The sequence below is a fragment of the Anabas testudineus genome, chromosome 1 (assembly GCF_900324465.2).
Source record: "Anabas testudineus chromosome 1, fAnaTes1.2, whole genome shotgun sequence".
Taxonomy (NCBI): Eukaryota; Metazoa; Chordata; class Actinopteri; order Anabantiformes; family Anabantidae; genus Anabas; species Anabas testudineus.
Window position 1 is genome coordinate 3,071,502 of NC_046610.1, and position 17,274 is coordinate 3,088,775.

The 17,274-nt window shown below is 39.1% G+C and overlaps 1 protein-coding gene and 1 long non-coding RNA gene across 2 annotated transcripts in view; both read left to right on the forward strand.

The window, feature by feature from the left end:
• Nucleotides 1–17,274, forward strand: part of LOC113162176 (B-cell receptor CD22-like) — a 44,203-nt gene that overhangs the window by 23,257 nt on the left and 3,672 nt on the right. The gene's annotated exons all lie outside the window — the stretch shown is intronic.
• Nucleotides 7,367–10,394, forward strand: LOC113162190. The gene is made up of 3 exons (XR_003298799.1): nt 7,367–7,488; nt 9,262–9,443; nt 9,565–10,394. It is a non-coding gene; the product is annotated as an uncharacterized LOC113162190 (long non-coding RNA).

Sequence of the window (17,274 nt, forward strand, 5' to 3'; positions counted from 1 at the left end):
CGATGTGTTTGCATGTTTGAATTTATCTTTATGTTTTATCTACTTTTCATATTTTCTTATTAAGCAGCTGAGTGCAGCATGTGACTCTCAGCCTGTATCAACGCTGTTAATCATAGAGATATGAAGACAGTTTTCAGCGTTGGCGGTTTAGGTGTGAAATAATGCAACAAGTTGTCTGTCACCTCTGATCTAAACTGAGCAACACTCAAAACACGTGATAGATACAGTATCTGTCTCTTTTCACTTCTCTCTTTCAATGGTCTGACTTTAAATATATTTAAACATGACTTTAAATATAACACCCATTAGAGCCAGTTTGATTAAAACATTTGTGTTAGTTGCTCAGTTTGAAGAATGTTAAATGTTTATTTGTGTTATAAGGTATTGTTCTGTGTTCTGTTTACCTGAGTTAGACGGAGCATCCGTCTTTGACCTGACATTAAAGTTTTTCTTTTCTATTTATCAGAAGTGAAAATGAAGCAGTAAAAATAGATTTTGGACATATTAATTTGAACTGTTAATGATCTACATTAAAGTGTCAGAGTTAAAAAACAGACACCTCAACAACTTATTTAAGTGTTTACTGGTGTTTTATCCATTGTGATAGTTTATGTGAGGAAGTCTGTATGTGAGCATCCTGGTTTCCTGTCGACTGCTAAATGAGGTAAAATTAGTTTAGTACCAACATCCTCTAGTGTAGAATTGCCTAATAACTGATACACTTCCTCATTTTTTTGACCTACTACTTTAGTATCACTGAAGTGACAAACAGATAAGAAGCTATGAGTCCGACAGCAGCAAGTGGATTCTTCTTCTTCCTTCTCTCTGTGTCAGGTACTGTATCTCTACATTTACCTTCACTGTATTTAAAAAGAGACGAATGGGATCAAATGTAGGATTTATAAATATCTGATCAAAGTAGTTTGTTGACATCTCCAGTCGCTGTCGACAACATTTAGTTGTTCATAAGCAGTGAAGACATTTAAAATGACTGATTCCGCAACAATAACACGTCTGTTCCTGTTTCTTTTCTAACATCACCTTTGTTGGGAAGTACTGAGCTACATTTATTTCAACTAGTGTCATGAGTTTTGCAAGATGGTAGAACCAGATGTAGACCAGAGCAAATGAGGTAGTGGTGAAAAGAAAGTTAATAAGAAACAAGGAAGGACACAAGATAGTAAGAAAAACAAAAAGTCACTGCAAACAGAGGAAAAGCTGCTCTATAGAACAAGAGATACTCCAAACTAAGAAGGAGAACATGAGGAGACAAAAGTATAATAAGTAGAACATGAACAAAACCTGAACAAGAACAAGTCCTCCAACTTTAACTCTCATATAGGTTGTTTGTCCCAAACCTCAAACCAAAGTCACTGTTAGTTTTAAGAGCAGCCTCATGTACAGAGACAGGAGTTTGTTGAATTGAACCAAAATGGCAGCTGGTGATGTTTATTTTCACCGGTGTGGTTTGATTGATGCATGAACAGTAACTTTTTATGACGACTATGACAAGTTTCCTTTCTTTAATATCATTTGTCTTATTAACTGATTGTTAACTTTAACTGTGGTTTCTGCTGTGCTCTGTGTTCCAGTGGTGCAGGGTCAGAATGACTGGGGAGTAACTTACACTTCTACTCAGATCTGTGCTGTAGAAGGATCAACAGTGGACATACACTGCTCCTACAGATACCCATCTAAAGTGAACAAACAAGTTATTAATGTTCAGAAAACATTATGGTTTACTAAAGGGAATAATAAAGAACCTGTGGATCTGAGAACAGACTCAGACTACACAGGTCGTGTGACGTATCGGCCTGTTAACAAAGCCTGTACTCTGAAGATAACAGACCTGAGACAGAGAGACTCAGCTGTGTACAAGTTCAGGTTTATAACAAACCATCCAGATGGGAAATATACTGTTGAACCTGGAGTCACTTTGTCTGTCACAGGTAACATCTTCATTTAAAATCTTTTTCATTTATGTTTCCAATGGTTAATTTCTTGAAAATAATAGATTATATTTGTCTGTATTTGCATGTTTGTAAAAACATCTATTTAATTATATGTCAGATCTCCAGCTTCAGGAGATCTACTGTCCAACAGGATTCTACTACAGCAGAGTTGAAGTGTCAAAGCACTTGTCCACCTCATCATACTACCTACATCTGGTACAAGAACGGACAGATTCAGGGAGAAACATCATCTTCTTCTTTTGATTTATCCATTTTTCCTGCAGACAGAGTTTCCTGTGCTGTAAAAGGACATGAGAAGTTCCCCTCTCCTTCAGTGTGTGAGTTTACTTCCAGTCATCTGACATTTCACCATCCTGAGTCTTTAAACTATTTTACTGTCTCTTGATTCTATATTGTTCAGTGTTTTGTGGTGATTCACATCAAACATCAATGTCAGGACTCTTTATATCCGTGATTTATTATCTATGAGGACATTTTATTTTTCACAATGAATTACATTTTTCTGCATCACTCAGTTTGTGTGAAAATGGTCAATGTAAAACGATTTTCACTGTGAAAACTCAACTTATATATGTTCATGTTTTTTTTTCTCCAGATCCCCCAAATCTTCCCTCTGTGTCAGTGAGTCCCTCTGAGATAGTGGAGGGTAGTTCAGTGACTCTGACCTGTAGCAGTGATTCTAACCCAGCAGCTAAATACACCTGGTACAAGAGTGACACACATCTTAAATCCATCCATGAAGAACCACAGTTTGTCTTCACATCCATCAAATCCTCTGACTCTGGACAGTATTATTGTGAAGCTGGAAACAAGCTGGGGAAGAGTAGATCTGAGTCTGTCTCTATTGATGTGAAATGTGAGTAAATCAAAACAAGTTTATGTTTCATTCAACTAATTGCACATTGTTAAATATTCATCAACTGTTTTGCTGATCATGCACTTCTTTCAGCTTCTTATTCACAGTCTGCTGCTGTCGCTCACTGAGCAGCTTCAGAAGATGATAAACACACATTTATTCACAACCAGCACTTGGATATATATGAATATTCACCACATTTAAACTATAACTATTGTTACCATAAACAGATTTTTAAAAACAGGGGATGAATTTGTAAATGCTGGAAAACAGAAAACATCATAGCTGATCTAAACCTCCAGATAGTTAATAAGTAGACTATGTGTATTTTATGTGACCAAGGAGCAAGTCAACATCCTCCTTCTGTTTTATAACAAACAGTTTTTACATGGTTTCAGTCTTTCAGCCTTTTTATTTTACATCAAGAATCTAGTTCCACTGAAAAGTCAAAATTTATTTATGTTTTCTGTTTTTTATTTCACGACAGCAGAAGACGAAATCCATCAACACTGTTTATTTTAACTTTTAAATGATCTAAAACTTGCATGTTCATATTAATATTATATAAATGTGTTAAATATTTTCTCCTCCAGATCGTCCAAATCTTCCCTCTGTGTCAGTGAGTCCCTCTGAGATAGTGGAGGGTAGTTCAGTGACTCTGACCTGTAGCAGTGATGCTAACCCAGCAGCTAATTATACCTGGTACAAGGAGAATGAAGAGTCACCAAAAGCTTCAGGACAGATCTTCAACATCACTGACATCAGAGCTGAACACAGTGGGAATTATTACTGTGAAGTTCAGAACAGTGTAGGACGTCATAACAACACTTTACATCTGACTGTTGCACGTGAGATTTTTCATTCAGCTCCAGATTTAAAATAATAACATGCAATTTATTCTTATAAAATGATTTCCTTTGTTTGCTAGTTTTTTATAATGTTTATTCATTTTCCATTGTTTCAAATAGAGGTTACATGTTTCATCCTGTGAGAGATACATTTGTTTTGTTTCTACCTTATAGGACCAGGTTTTAAGTTCCCAGTTTACCTACATTTCCTTCTTGTTGGGCAAATCATCATCTCAGAGTTAAAGAGATGAATCATCTGGGCTGACATTTTAAACAAAATCAGTTTCTTACATATCACTATTATCAATTAATGCTTTACACAAATGCTACAGATAATTTAGAGGTAATTTGTAAACTGTCATTCTCATATGTTTGCGCATCACAGGACACTGACAGGGTCACCACACGTCTATTAGGTTGAGGTATTGGTTCTAAAAGGTGGATTTTGTTTGTCCAAATCCATTCTGTATATTTACTATTAGGTTTAAGGTCAATGTCCTTTTGTATCACTCAGCTTCCAGCCACCCAGACATCATCCTGTGGGACAAGTTGATAAGTTTTGGAATTAGTTTTCTCCTCCATGATGACAAATTGTCCAGGTCCAAATATGCTGCTTTAATTTAAAAACCCTTGATTCAGTGTTTTCTTTTGTCTTTTCTCCAGGAGCATGGAAATTAACAACTGCTGCAGTAACTGCTGCTGTTCTCCTGATCATCATGTTGATCTTTGTCTTCTTGTTGATCCGGTGAGCAGCTCTGTTTCACTGGATCCCACTTTATTTAATCAGTAATTTCATTTAATTGATTTAATGAATTTCATTTGATTTACTGTAACCAGAAAAAAGAGATCGTCCACAGGATCCTCTGAGCCTGAAGAGACACCAGACAACAGAGAACAGGTCAGAACTTATCTGCTACTAAAACTCTATTGTTGTTCCAGTTCAGTTCAGTTCAGGCATCAGAACCACAGTAGTTGAATAAAGAGGAACAGACTCCAGGATGAAAATCAGGGTTCTTCTGCTGCTTCACCTCTGTCCACACCCACAACCACTGACAGGTGTCTGAGGGTGTAGTTATAAATGTTCTGTTGAACCTGTGAACACGTCCAACAGTGATGTCATGGGGTCCTGGAGTTCACCTGTTCATCACTGCAGCAAGGTGAGAAGTTCAACCACAGTAGGTCAGAAAGAACAAGGTTTACAGAGGATGTTAAGTTTCTCTTTAAAGTTCTGAAACAAACTCATGTGATGAACATCTTCAGTGATCTTTCCTCCATCACTTCTGTCCTTTTCTGGACAGACGTCTCCATCAGTCGAGTTCTGGGACTCTAACTGATTTCGTCTTTTCAGTTTGTGTCTGACCAGGAACAACCACAGGAGCAGGAAAACCTTCAGTACTCTACTGTCACCTTCTCCAACAAACCCACAGATCCTGTCTACTGCAACATCAGAGGAACTCAGCCAGGACACATGGAGGAACAAGAACTTACTGAGTACTCAGATGTCAGGTTTAGCAGTGCTGCTCTGAAGTGAGGAGTTGTACCACAGTAATTTTATCCTCAAAGAATATCATGCTAATTGTATAATTTGTATATTTTCACACTCACTTTTCACATTTGGACATTTTGTTTGTTTATATCTCTCTGTCAGAAGCAGACGTCAGGAATCTAAAGCTCAAACGTCTGCAACGTACAGCACCATCAACTAAACCTGATGATCACAACCTGAATTTATAGTGGGATGTTTTTATACATATTTAGTGTCTGAACTAATGGAGGTAGTTAGAGCTAGTTACAGATAAATGGGAATATTCTGGTTTTGAAAATTAATTTACAATTTTAAATAAAACAGGTCCAATGAAAAACCTGGTCATCCCTAACATGACTGAGGTTTCACAGAAGCTGAAAAGGATTTTTAGGAAACACAGCATACCTGTCTATTTCAAACCCACCTACCTACTTAGACAGGAACTCGTTCATCCCTAATACCGGACTCCAAAACACAAATTAAGCAATATAGTGTATGTGTTCCAGTCAGTGAAGAATGATCTGAACTGTACATTGGACCAAACAGGAACCAAACACCTCAGGACCTGAATCACCTGTTGACCTTCATCTTAAGGACAAAGGACACTCATTCAAGGACAGTGAAGTTCCCATACTGGACAAAGAGGACAAGTGGTTTGAGAGAGGGGTGAGGGAAGCCATGCATGTGCAAATCAACACCCCCTCACTCAAAAGAGGTGGAGGCCTTGGGCACAGCCTGTCTTCTATTTATCATGCTGCCCTTTCATCTATCTCCAGAAAGATCAGGTCCAATTCACACCTGCACCTGGTTGGACACACCTAATGACCCATTATAGGTGATAAGAGGAATGGCAGAGGCGTGAATATTACATCCTTCACATCCTCCACTTCCATTGTTTCACCTAACAAGCCCATTCAGGTCTGGAGTACAAATTTGTGGGCTCCAACCACCTTCGGACTGAAGAAGCCTCAAGAAACGTTTCAACCTAACAAGGAGGAAGTCCAGTTGCCGTGAACTTCCAGATAATTTTTAAATGAGTGACATCACACAAGTTTAGACAGAAACAACTGATTAGGTCTGTTTAAAACATTTAAAACAAGTAGTGTTTCAATCACTGCCCTGTTTTATCACAGTGTTACTAGATTGTTTAAATACTGCAGTATCTGCTCCAAGTATCTCTGGTAAGAAGATTATTTCAGTTCCTTCTCGCTGCTGCAGGGGGCGACAGTGTGTAGAAAGGTTTGGACTTCAGCTTTAAATTGCAGTTTTGCATAATGAGATTTCATTTATAAAGAAACTCTAATTAAAATGATTCATTTCTCATGTTTTGTTGCTGTAATAATAAAACTGTAGTTTCCTGGTTCTGTTTCAGTGTCTCTGATGTTTCTCTACCCTCTAGTGGTGAAGCTTCAACATTACGTCCTCCGTCATTATTAAATGATTAATAATAACACTTTGATTTAATTTCCTACTTAGAGAAACAACCTCATGGTTCATGGTTGAAAATTACTGGAAACCAGTTGAACTGTTTGTAGTTTTCTCTACTCTGTGTTTCACACTGACGGCTGATTCTTAATAGTAGTAGTAAAAGGTTGGAACCAGGATGTGAGACACATGTTCACAGTGAACATGAAGAATCTGAATTCTGGTCAAAATCAGGTAGAAGAGGTGATTTTAAAGAGAGAGAGAAGGTACAGGTGTCCCACAGTGAAGTTGTCTTAGTTCATTCCCTGTATCTGAATTCAAACTCACCATCATGATCCCTGTTTGTTTCTTCCCCCTCATTTCATCCTGACACACATACCTGCCTGTCTCTCTCCTCCTGTTTCTGGTCACCTGGTCACATCCCTGCAGCTCTGACCTGATACCTACAGACCCACACATGGTTCCTGCCTCTCCTTTACTCTCCTGTGACTGGTCTACCCCCTGCTAATGTGAGCCACTTCCACTCCCAGCTGCTCCCACTTCTCATTTACTCTGTATAGAAGCTGCTCTGAGTCAGTTGAGACATGTTATGAACCGTATGTGTAACTCTTTGAGAAGAGCCGGACTAATGAAGACAATTTGAGTCAGATAACAAATGGCTCCAACAGATGGCAGCAATGCAACATGTTTTGGATGCCGGCTGTTTTCAAACCCCAGAGAGGAAGAAAGAAGAGGAACTTGTTGCCAGATGACTGAAGCTGCTCAGTCAGTCAACGTCAGGACCAGTTCTCTGAATCTGACCTCTGAATGATCCAGAGCTTGACCTCTTCTTGTGGTTTCATCTGCTTCTGCTCTGCCCCTGTAAGGCCTGATCCCTTTTTACTTTGTACTGTATAAGAGAACTTGAATCTGTTTTTTGTTATGGTCTTGGACCTTTTGACGTCCACCCCAGGTTTTGGGTTTTGGTTTGTCTAATATAAGACGATGTATTTTGTTAATTTTGTTGTTAGAGTTTTTATTTGTCTGCCTTTTGTTAATGGTGTCTGTAAATCTAATGAACTTTAGGTTATGTTCTCTGTTCCACTGTGTCTGTCTCAGCCAGTTTCACTGGAATTTGTTCTCAGTTCCTTTGTCATGAGACATTTTTAGTTTTATCTTTTTTAGTTTTATCTAGTTTTTTCTTACCTTCACTCTGTTTGATTGTGGGTTCCCTGTTTCCCTGTTGGTTAAGAATCAGTTTGTTTTGAAGCCATTTTGAATTTCCCTGCTTACCTCCACCATTTTATCGTAAACAGTGTTGTTGGCTGTTGGTGATACTGTCTGACCTCAGTGTGATGTTTCCATGTCATTTTAAAAATCGTCAACACTTTTCTTATCTGTCTTTATCACAGCTGCTTGAACCATTTCATCGTGTCTTTCTGTTTTTCACACTTAACTCAGCAACAACCTGACAACAGAGTAAACAGAGAGGAAAACAATCAAGAATAACACAGAACTGCCCGCACACACGTTTTCTCCTCTTGTTTTGACCAATTTAACTGCATTTAAATTAACATTTCAGTTAATTAGTTCACACGAATGCACGAAGCACTGGCAACATCATCTTTACACTGTTTGATTAATGAGAGATTTATTTTAAATCTTCCTTTGTACTGTGTATACACACAATAACTGATCACTGCCTGTATCTTTGTATTCAAATAGTTCATTTCTTACACACTGAACCCCAATCAGTCTATGTACCTTCATCTGTTTGTGCAACTATTCCTCTGCATTGACGCAAAGCTACCAGTAGCTGTTAGCTTCAGCTTAGTTTCCAGAAGCAGAAACAAATCCATGATGTCAGTAGATCAGGCTCAGTGGTTTTTATTTCCTCTCACTTTACAACCAACCCAGCTGATTAGAACCATATTCCACTAAATATTTGATGTATAGCTAAATGTAAACTGATATTATGCAGTAACACTCATCTGGTTATTGCAGTTAATCAGCTGCCTGTTAATTCTATTGATAACGACATTCAGGATCTCTATGGTCATGACTCCCGCCCCAGCTCCACCTGCTCAAACCACTCCTCCCAGTAATGTCTTCCACCTGACCTCCACATTACACCTGGTTGGGCCTGTAGCCATGCTTGGCTGTGCCCTGAAACACCAACGCCAGTAGTCACAAAAATGCCAGATGACTGTTGGACATGCAGGAACTCTGGGGTTATGTGTCATGTACTGTAGTTAATAAGCTGCCAAAGCACTTTTTTATGTTTATTTTCATATTAATGATAAAAATAAACGTGCATCATGTAGTGGTGTAAAGACAGTGAAGTGTCAAACTGTTTGTTACATCCGTCATATCTGATCTGCTAATGTGAGCATCATTCACACATACAGAAACTGTGCTGTGTCCAAATGTAGAACAGTTGATAGACATCTCAGTTTCTGCGTCTCTTTAAATTGTCTTATCTTAAAAAACCACGTTAGAATCATATGTGTGTTGGTTGCAGCAGCTTTTGCAAAAAAAGTTTTAAATTACTTTGAATTACTTTTGTTTGTCTGCAGTGTTTTTGATTTATTAATTTAAAGTAACAATGAACCATCCAGATCATTGATTTTAATTTAATTCATTAAACTTCCACAGAATCATCTGAGCCTGAAGAGAGACCGGACAACAGAACAGGTCAGAAGTTTTAAACTTCAGTACTCCACTGTCCACTTCTCCAACAAACACACAGATCCTGTCTACTCCAACAACAGAACAGCTCAGACACATGGAGGAACAAGAACTTACTGAGTACTCACGTTTAACAGTGCTGCTCCGAGGTGAGGAGTCGTACCACAGTAATATTATCCTCACAGAAAATGATGCTAATTATATAGTTCAATAGTTTCACACTCACTTCTCACATGTTGACATTTTGCTTTATTTATATCTCTGTGTCAGAAGCAGACGTCAGGAATCTGAAGATCAAACATCTGCACCGTACAGCACCATCAACAAAACCTGATGATCACAATCATCACAAATCACAAACGGAGAGCAGAGGATTCTGGGAATCGTAGTAGGACAGGTGAGTGCAGAGCTGCGGAGCTGAGGATTCTGGGGGTTAGAGACGATCAGGGGACTCCAAAGCCGGAGAGGTTAGGAGACTGTGAGTCGTTGTTCTGAAGAGGAGTATCATACAGAGGAGCAGGGGGGAAGAGAACCAGGAGCAGCAGAGAGACTGGGGGGTTCAGGTTCCTGAGTCTTGAGAGAACACTGGAGAGGACACTGGGGAGGCAAAATCCAAAACATAGTCATAGTAAGCAGGTCCGCAAAACCAGTCATACCCAGAAACACACTCGCAGCCAGGGAAAACCAAGTCAGATCTGATCAGGTTGACTGGGAACAGTGGCTCAGAGTGGTTTCTGGCAAAGAGAGTCAGTTCGAAGTCGAGCCGGGCAGCAGCAGGGGTGATGCTAGGTGAGCATGAAGGAGACTGAGTGACATGAAACAGAACTAAAACTGGTGCAGGACCAGGTGAGGATGGTGACAGTGGCTGTTTAACAGGATCACAGGAAGTTTAGAAGTTAGAGTTTAACCAATGGGACCTGGAAGAGCTGGAATATTTAAGAATGGTAACAAATCACATTGAATCCTTCATATTTTCTCTGTAACTAGTAGCTTTACTTATTATTTATTGTTTCTGTGTTTTGACTTGTTGTCTGATCTAGTTTTAGTTTCCAGTAGCCTCCACTAGATGTTAGTAAAGAGGAATATTTTAATCACCTGTTTTACCTTCATGTTCCTTTTCTGATCTCAGAGTTCATCGTAGCTTCTTTTTGTGAATCATTTCTACTTACAGCTATTGTTCTCTTCTTTAAATCTATTTGAAGAACAATTTGTGTTTCATATATTTATTTTATAAAGAAATGTTTATAAAATAAATTTGCCTTGTCTTTGCCACTGTTTCTCCTTTGTCTGCTTCTCTTGTGTGTAACAGTTTTCCTAATAACAAGCCACAAAACTACTTTCTCACAGTCTTTCAAATAAAGAAATTCATGTTTTACAGGGCCAGAAAGTTACTTAGTGGTTTTCACTGTTCTCTTCTGCGTTCTTACTCATTATGCATGTAAATCATGTAAAGAGGAAGGAAGCTGGGTGTATTTTTAACAGCTTCACTTGTGTCTTTAGAGTCCAGATCACAGATAACAGTTCTGGGTTTTGTGTGTACATGTTTTACTCACGACTCTGAAGTCACAGAGAGGAGCAGAGATGAGTTTAACAGCAGCAGCAGGTGGATTAGTTGTTCTTCTCACTGTGACAGGTACTGAACAGTTTATCTACACTGAAACTCTAAGTTAGAAAATCTGAACTTTGAAGAAAGAAAATATTAATTCTCACACCATGTTTGTAGATTAGATCTTATGTCTTGCGTTTCCTTAAAACTCTTGCACATTTGTCTGTTTTAACAGTCTGTGTGTCTCTTAGTGTTGTTTTAGTTACGGGAGGTGAATAGAAAGCGATAAATCCTCATAGATTAGAGAATGTCTGTGCTCCACGGAGGTCTCCTGGGCTCTGGCGTTTCTACGTAGTCTGACATTTGTTGGAGGAGTCCGGGTTCGATTTGATCCTCAAATTTAGGAATAGATTACTGTACGTTGTCTGATAGAAGTGTTTCTGTTTCTGTTTTATGTGAACCATGATGTTCAGTGTGACCCCAGACTGCTGAGTCTGGGTCTGAGAACTGACTCCACCAGTGGAGAAAGTTATTAGTGCACACGGTGCTCTGATAAAACAGATCTCATCCTCTCTGCTAACAGAAATATCATTCTGCACTGTGAATGAACTTAATGGATACAGTTATAGAACAAGTATCAATAAAAATAAATATCTGTTAAACACTGTAGTTACCACTTACAGTGGTAGAGTTAACACAGTAGATCACACTGCTGCTTCATGTTCAAGTATTACTTTAACTGTATTGATTCTGTTGTAATTATTAGATCTGTTCTGTAGAACAGCACAAAAAAACATAGAAAAAACATAAAATAGAAAAAACATAAGTAAAATAACAATTATGAATTCAATAGTGCTATTTCGGACTAGTCATTTTCTGTCTTTCCTGGCAGAAATTGGTTTTCATGGTCTGGAGCTTCTTTAAAATTCATGTAAATGTGGTTGGTGTGTATTGATGCAAATGAGGTTGTTTTTTGTTCTGTGTTGTGTGAATACAAACCTCATGTAACACTGATCTACTGCTCCACCACAATATCAGAGGTATTTAGAAAGTTGTTTTAATACATGCACTAAAGCTGAAACTGTGATAAATGATCACTGTGATAACAAGAACTATAAAAATAAATAAATTTAATCTCATCAACTCTTAATTTAAGACATGAGTAACGTTTTGTGTCAGCACTGAATCAGATTTTGAGATTTCTGAAGGTTTTCCAGGACACGTCCAGCTTATATTTGCTGTATATAGCTTATATACAGTAAGAGCCAGTCTGCAGGTTTTTATTCCATCCAGTGACCTCAGTAGCAAGTAGTTCCTCCCATCTATACAACTGTAAGAACTGATCATCTATGTGTGGAGTCTTTAGATGAAGTTAAAACCTGGAGAGTTGGTTCTTTGTGCAAATGGTCTGACACTCCTAGAAATAGTTGGAGACATTAGTTCAGCAACACAAGAACAAAGAATTAAAAAATAAGGCTGTTTTCTAATAATTATGAATCTGATATTGTTTGTCGTTACAGTTGTGCAGAGCTGGGATGATTGGTGGGTGACTTACAGACAACCTACTGAGATCTGTGCTTATATCTTGCATTTCCTTAAAACTCTCTGTTTTAACACTCTGTGTGTCTTTAAGTGTTTTAGTATAGGAGGCGAGCGATTTATCCTCATAGATTAGAGAGTGTCTGTGCTCCACAGAGGTCTTCTGGGCTCTGACGTTTCTAAGTAGTCTGACATTTGTTGGAGGAGTCATAAGCTTTCTGTTTGGCCTTTGCCACCTCCCTCTTCACTCTACGCTGTGTTTCCTTGTACTCCTGTCTACTTTCCTCAGTCCTTTCTACATCCCACTTCCTTCTAGCCAACCTCTTCCTCTTGACACATTCCTGTACTTCTTCATTCCACCACCAAGTGTCTTTACCTTCTTTCCTCTTTCCAGATGACACACCTAGCACCTTCCTACCCGTTTCCCTGATAACCTCTGCTGTAGTTTCCCAGTCATCTGGAAGTTCATCCTGACCACCAAGAACATGTGTCAACTTCTGCCTGAATTCCTCACAAGTTTCTTCATTCTTTAACTTCCACCACTTGGTCTTCTTCTCTGTCTTCCCTCTCTTCTTCTTCCTGACCTCCAGAGTCATCTTGCACACCACCATGCGGTGCTGTCTGGCTACACTCTCTCCTACCACCACTTTGCAGTCACTAACCTCTATAAAATGACCTCGTCTACATAGGATGTAGTCCACCTGCGTGCTCCTACCTCCACTCTTGTATGTCACTCTATGTTCCTCTCTCTTCTGGAAGTAAGTGTTGACTACAGCCATTTCCATCCTCTTAGCAAAGTCCACCACCATCTGTCCTTCCAGATTCCTTTCCTTTACACCAAACCTGCCCATCACCTCCTCATCACCTCTGTTGCCCTCACCAACATGCCCATTGAAGTCTGCTCCAACAACAACTCTCTCTCCTCTGAGGATACTCTCTATGACCTCATCAAACTCACTCCAGAATCTCTCCTTCTCTTCTAACTCACAGCCAACCTGTGGCGCATACCCACTGACTACATTCACCATCACCCCTTCAATTTCTAGCTTTAGGCTCATCACCCTGTCTGAGACTCTTTTCACCTCTAGAACATTGTTCACAAACTCCCCCTTCAGGATCACTCCTACCCCGTTTCTCTTCCTATCAACACCATGGTAGAACAGTTTGTATCCTCCTCCAATGCTACGTGCCTTGCTGCCCTTCCACCTTGTCTCCTGCACACACAGAACATCTACCTTCCTTCTCTCCATCATGTCTGCCACGTCTCTGCCTTCCCCTGTCATCGTGCCAACGTTTAGAGTCCCTATTCTCAGATCTATGTCCCTGCCTTTTCCCTTCTCTCTCTGACCACGAACCCTTCTGCCTCCCCTCTTTCTTTGACCAACAGTCACACGGTATGAAAGTCCTATGGACGATTCGCATGATTGTTTTTGGCAAGTTTTATGCCGGATGCGCTTCCTGACGCAACCCTCTCTATTTATCCGGGCTTGGGACCAGCACAGAAGTCACTGGCTAGCAACCCCTTTGGCTAGATAGTGAACCATGATGTTCTGATGATCTGATATTGTTTGTTGTTACAGTTGTGCAGAGCCAGAATGGTTGGGGGGTGACTTACAGACAACCTACTGAGATCTGTGCTTTAAAAGGATCAACAGTGACCATAAGCTGCACCTATGAATACCCATACACTGTAGAAAGAGTAGATAAAACGCTGTGGTTTACAAAAGAGAGTAATAACGTTCATGTGGACCTGAGAAGTGACCCAGATTATTCAGATCGTGTGGAGTATCAGCGTGAAAACAAAGCCTGCACTCTGACCATCAGAGACCTGAGAGAGACTGATTCAGCTGAGTACAAGTTCAGGTTCATAACGAATCATATCACTGGGAGATACACTGGAGAACCTGGAGTCACTTTGTCTGTTACAGGTAACATTTAAATTTGAAGAAGTATTCAGAGTGTGTTTGTGTGTACTGATACTGACAGTTCAGTCTAAAATGAAGACGTCTGTTCTTTATTCACATCCACAGACCTCCAGGTGCAGGTGATCACATCAACCTACAGTCGTTCAGAGCTCATGTGTTTGAACAGATGTTCTCTACCTGATCGTTTTACCTACATCTGGTACAAGAATGGACAAAAGATTCAGGGACAAACATCTAATACTTATTCAGGATACTTTGTTGATACAGACAGAGTTTCCTGTGCTGTAAGAGGACAGGAGTTGTTCCCTTCTCCTTCAGTGTGTGAGTTTACTCCACTAACAACATTAACACCAACTACTCATAACTAATGTGCTGCAGGTGTCTTGAAAAAAGTATTTAGATCCATCACATGGTAAAAAATACCATGTAGTGTTAAAAAAGTATCATATCATATAACAAAATATTTTCAGCAGGAGACACAGAAACCACAGCAGGCTTGATATAAATATGTATTTATATGTTAATGTAAGTCCTGATGTTTGATTTCTGATGTGTTACAGCTGTTCACTGGGGAGTAACTTACACTTCTACTAAGATCTGTGGCTCCAAAGGATCAACAGTGGTCATACACTGCTCCTACAGATACCCATCCAGAGTGAATAACGTTGACACAAGAGTGACAGACAGATTCTGGTTTGTTAATAATGAACCTTTGGATCTGAAAGATGACTTAGATTATTCAGGTCGTGTGGAGGATCAGTGTAATGGAAACAGCTGCACTCTGACCATCAGAGACCTGAGAGAGACGGATTCAGCTGAGTACAAGTTCAGGTTCATAACAAACCATATTACTGGGAAATACACTGGTTCACCTGGAGTCATGTTATCTGTCTCAGGTAACACTGTGACTCAAAATTTGTGTTTGTTCTTTTATTTATTTGTACAAATGTCAGCAGTTGATTCTAAAATAAAATTTCCAATCATCGTCCTCAGATCCACAGCTCCAGGTAGATGTGAGGAAATCAACAGTGAATCAGTTTTCTACCTGGACAGAACTGACATGTCGCAGCAATTGTCAACTGTCCGATCCTCATTCTTACATCTGGTACAAGAATGGACGGAAAGTTGAAAACAAAGGAAAAGAATATTATATCCTAGATGGATTTGATCCTTCAAACAAATATTACTGCACCATTGAAGTTTTAGGACATGAGCCTTTCCGTTCTCCTCCAGTGTGTGAGTTTGCTCCTCTTTGTTTCACTAGAATAAAATAATCTGGCACCAAGTTTGAACCAAATAGTTTAGAATAAATTAGACTGGTTAATAGCAACATGGAGTTGTCACAGCAATTATTATTAAAAAAAGAAACGTAACACCTAAATACATTAGAATAACTAAGTATAGAAAGGTTAGATGTTGGCCTCTTAATCTGCCTCCATGAAAAACAATGGGACAGATGCAGGATCAGAATTCTGGACACAAACATGTTCTGCTTTACTTTTGTAAAAGAGATAAACAGTTAAACAATTAGGAATTAAAAATCAGTTTATATTTTATCATACATTATTTATTTTATGTTTCTTTCTCCTCCAGATCGTCCAAATCTTCCCTCTGTGTCACTGAGTCCCTCTGAGATAGTGGAGGGTAGTTCAGTGAATCTGACCTGTAGCAGTGATGCTAACCCAGCAGCTAAATACACCTGGTACAAGAAAAATGGAACTGATGAACCACGGCTTGTCGATCAAGAGCGTCTGTCCTTCAGCTCCATCCAGTCCTCTGACTCTGGAGACTATTACTGTACAGCTGAGAATGAACTGGGGAGAACGCGATCTGAAATCATCTCTATTGATTTAAAATGTGAGTAACATACAGGTTATAAACTACAGTGGCACATTCAATCTGTTGTGTTGTACTAATTCTACACATGAAGTTTAATTTACTCATGAGTACCACAGAGTCTGTACATGTTTTACCTCATGGGAGAATCAAATTCAGAAGATTACTACTACTACCTACTGTACTGTGTTCGGACGCCTGCATTAGAAAGTGGTCTGTAGATTTAGAGACTGGTGAGTATTTTTGAGGTAGTGGTGACTAGATAAAGATGTATATTTAGTTGTATTATAGAAAATGTTGTTGAAGTTTCATCTACATTAGAGTTTGAGAGTCAGGATCTGTCGGCCTCTGCTGCATCAGGTTCAATCGTTCTTTAAATTATTTTATTGTCAAGTGCAACATTAAATTGAGAATGTGTCCTTTTAACTTAATAAGACTGTATCTACCAGTTTCACAGCCATTTTATAACTTGTCATTTGTTGTGTGTAATACTGAGCCCAGTAGTAATTTAATCTTATAATAACCTTTACTATGTGGAAGTTGAGTCATGGCTTCTTTCTCGTTAGACTAGAGATATACTCACTCTTTGACAAAACGTATCCATCAGGTAACAGCAGCTTTATTAAGATTATTGATCCCATACTTCCCTGCTTAGGTTGTTTATGTCTAGAGAATTTAAAAGCCCCATTTCAGTGACCAGTAGATTTTCTTCTTTGTGAACTTCCACTTTTCCACAATTTAAACAGAACAAACATTAATGTTGAACACAGCAGTGATGACAGAACTGTCAGGTATGTAGATACAGGTAGTTGTTACTCAGTTCATCTCATACTACCTCACCGGTTACACGTGGAACTGTAACTTACCTGTAACACTGATTACTGACGACATGCAAAATCAAAGCACCAGTCGTGAAACAGTTGTGATTTTTTAGTAGAAAGAAGAAACAGCAGCATGTTAAATTGGAGACAGGTTGTGTTTAGGGCCTCCACCTCTCTTAAAGGAAGAGTTAAAAGCTTCCTTTGGTGTCTTCTCTGTACAAAATGTGGATGTGGTGATTTGGGCAGGTCTGAAGTGAAACCTACCTGGAGGAATAATGTTTGGTCTCCAATCAACTCTCCTTAGGTTGAAGAA